Source organism: Salvelinus sp. IW2-2015, linkage group LG13 (genome assembly GCF_002910315.2).
Source record: "Salvelinus sp. IW2-2015 linkage group LG13, ASM291031v2, whole genome shotgun sequence".
NCBI classification, from domain to species: domain Eukaryota; kingdom Metazoa; phylum Chordata; class Actinopteri; order Salmoniformes; family Salmonidae; genus Salvelinus; species Salvelinus sp. IW2-2015.
The window spans coordinates 50817429-50821354 of NC_036853.1; the positions used below are offsets into that span (position 1 = coordinate 50817429).

General features: G+C 39.7%; 1 protein-coding gene across 1 annotated transcript in view; it reads left to right on the forward strand.

Moving 5' to 3' along the window:
• The window catches only part of LOC111971335 (FACT complex subunit SSRP1-like), a 25241-nt gene that overhangs the window by 19607 nt on the left and 1708 nt on the right, over window positions 1-3926 (forward strand).

Consider the following 3926-nt stretch of genomic DNA (forward strand, 5'->3'; position numbering starts at 1 on the left):
AGTCAGCACAATTAGCCCGCATATTCTTAGCTTCACGGTTGTTTCTTTGTTATTTTGTATGTGTCTCAAGTTTTTTTCCACTTAAAATGACGAACACTACCTACCCGCTGCGTATTTGGTCTTCCGGATCCTGCCAAACTTCTCCTTCCTCAGTCGAGGAAGGAAGACGCGCTTGACTATCCTGGAACACCACTTAGATAATACCTTTGGAGTGACTACAGTCGGTAGCAACAACATGGATATATCACATCTACCGAAAAGACCACGAGACAATGCCCAACGGATCACGGTTGTTGACCAGATTCTTATTATTCACGAAAACTACATTCCTGAATAAAGCTATAGAGATGATCTAATGGCTACAATAGCTGTGTGCACCGACTTGGTAATATGGCACAGTTCATCCTGCCTACACCCTAAACGCCCATCTTAGTAAGGGAAGCTGCAATATACGACACCTCACCCAAGTCGCTGCTAACAGTCAAAGTAATGTCTGGATTACAATATGGCGTGTGACAAATGACTTGATCAATGTATTGCGATAATCAACAGAGACGTTATATTTTCTGCAGTGATTTAAATATTGACTGGCCTGATCATCCAAGACTGCACCACTCAGGAAAAACACATCAAACGTGTAACCAGCGTCTGCAAGTCAACCTGCCAGCGACCGTACCCTGTACCACAAACAGCACAGGAATTAAACTCATCAACAACTGTATTCGAATCTACATCCCTTTTACTAATGCCTGCAGTACATATTTGCTTTAAAGCCGACGTGATCCAAACACATAGCGATTGTAGTGATCTTCAACAATATATAAATGCAATATCTAGGAAACCAAAGTTCCAAAGGCTGGGCCTACATATATTGTTATAAGAGGTCATACAATACATTTTGTCAGTGATTCATATATGTTGCGATGCTGTAAAAATATTTACTGGGTCTGTGATTAGTGTAATGAGGAGAAACAACAACGCTGCACTGACCGCATTTATCGAAAATACTTAATTCCAGGTACTCACATAAGCCACGCACCCATAAGACAAATGACTGCTATAAAAACTGTTTAAATCCCCTTAGATTGATTGAGGGAATTGAAAAATTGTATGGTTGAGAGGAAATGAGAACAAAAGTATGGCAATTTAAAGTTCTGGGCAGCCCAAACTGATTGGCAACTGTACTGCAAAGTAAGAAATCATTGTTGACTAAAACTAAAGAAAAAAAAACTACACTATGAAACAAAGAAAAATTATATAAAAAATTGATAGTTCAAAAAGCTTTGGCCACCTATATTGAAAATTTTGAGGGAAAAGCCAACGCCTATCCAATCATTCATTTTGAATTCAATGATGCTCATTCATCACAAAACCCACTGATATTGCAAACTACTTTAATGACTTTTTCATTTGGCAAATATAAGCCAAACTTAGGGATGCCATCCAGCAACAAAGGCAGGACACTACACATCCAAGTATATCGAAAACAAATTATGAAAGACCAAGAATTTTGTCTTTTGAATTCCGTTGAAGCCAGTATGCGAAGAGGTGAAAAGAAATGATTGTTGTCTAGCCACCAGGGTCTGGACAATCTGGATGAAAATTACTGAGGATAATAGCAGACGATATTGCCACTCCTATGTGCCACATTTCCAATTTAAGCATACTAGAGAGCGTTGTGGCCCTCAGCCTGGGGAAGCTAAAGTCATTTCCGCTACCCCAATTAATAGTAAAGCCCCTACTGGCTCAAATAGTCGACCAATCAGCCTGTTATTCAACCCTTTAGTTAACTACTGGGAAAAATTGTGTTTGACCATATTACAATGCTATTTCCACAGTAAAACAAATTGAATTTCAGAATTGCTATAGGGAAGGACACTCAACAACCATAACACTTACGAAATGAACTGATTGGCTGAGAGAAATTGATGATTAAAGAATTATTGTGGGGGCTGTCTTGTTTAGACTTCAGTGCAGGTTTTGACCATTATCGATCATAGGTCTTGCTGCTGCAAAAATATGTGTTATTGCTCACACCCCCTGCCTATATTGTGGGATAAAGAGTTACTATGTCTAACAGAACACAGAGGAGTTCTTTTTAATTGGAAGCCTCTCAAATATAATTCCAGTTAGAATCAGAATTCCCCCAGGGTAGCTGTTTAGGCACCTTGCTTTTTCAAATTTTTTACTAACGACATGCACTGACTTTGAGTAAAGCCAAGAGTGTTCTAGTATGCGGATGACTCAACGCTATACATGTCAGCTATTACAGCGACTGAAATGACTGCACACTCAACAAAGAGCTGGCAGTTAGTTTCAGAGTGGGGCAAGCGAATAGTTAGCCCTAAATATTTCTAAAACTAAAAGCATTGTATTTGGCAACAAAACCACTCACTAAAAACCCGTAAAACCTCAACTATAATCTTGTAATAAATAATGTGGAAATGCAGCCAAGTTGAGATGACTAAACTGCTTGGAGTAACCCTAGATTTGTTAAACTGTTCATGCGTCAAAGATATTGATGCAGTAGTACCTCCTTGGATGTACACAGAGAGCTAATATTAATAAAATGCATGTCAATCTCTCCTGGCTGAAAGTGGAGGAGACATTGACTTCATCACTACTTTTATTTATGAGAGGTATTGACATATTGAATGCACCGAGCTGTCTGTCTAAACTGCCTTAATTTTGCTGGACCCCAGGAAGAGTAGCTGCTGCTTTGGCAGCAGCTGATGGGGATCCATAATAAATACAAATACATCTGCATTTCTTGCTGTTTGGGGTTTTAAGCTGGGTTTCTGTATAGCGCTTTGTAACATTGGCTGATGAAAAAATGGCTTTATAAATCCATTTGATTGATTAAGATTCAATATAGAACCAAAGTTGGTTCCATATAGAATCCTGTAGGAAACCCGAGGGTTCTATATGGAACCAATTTTGGTTCAGTGAGAAGAAGCCCTTGGGTTCTGATCAAAGAACCCTACAAAGGGTTTTATATTGAACCTTTACGGGTACCATATTCATGGRTTGCATGTTTCGTCACAATATTGTTTTGAACGTTCATTTTGGACTGATGCCCGACTGAGCATTCAGTGCATTACAGTGGCTTAGAAATACAATGRCATTCAAAAGGAGACAAATAATTAGTWGGAAAAMCTTTTGTCATCATTTYGATGTCAMCAGATTGACTTTAKATGCAGCTAGCTAGCTGGCTAAGATTGAGGAGAGGCCATCGGATTTKAGCTCGSTAATGTTAGCATTGCTAGCTATTTTTGACAAACTTTGCCAGCTAATGACAACATTGCAATCTGTCTAAAGTAAATTTGACGACATGATAATKCTGGCAAAGTTGTTTCCTACTAAATATTTGACTACTTTAGCAATGTAATTGTATTTCCAGGCGCTGTAATGTAATTCAAACCCAACAGTAGTTAGCCTCTGTCCAGAATGACTGGGCTTATCACCACTTTAGGGCACCACTATGGCACCACCGAGTGACGGAGGTGCAACCTATRAATATGAAGCAAGCACTAGAACCCTTTTTGGCTCTATCCAGAACCTTTTTTTCTTAGAGTGTAGATACAATTGATGCACTACTTGTATATCATTTGCAGTATATATAACGTGGGGTGGTTTCCCAGACCCAGATTAAGCATACTGCTAGACTAGAAATAATTTCTAATTGAGATTCTCCATTGAGCATGCTTTTTAATCCAGGACTAGGTTTCTGTCACGTCTGCTCYCGCTTCCCCTCTCTGGCGCTCGAGGGCTCCCGTCATTACGTACACCTGTCACCATCATTACACGCATCAGCGCTCATTGGACTCACCCGGACTCCTTTACTTTGTTGATTGCCCCTCTATATCTGTCTGCTCCCCAGTTTGTTGCCCGCGTCAGCATTATTGTCGTTTTGTTTTCCCCTGTCC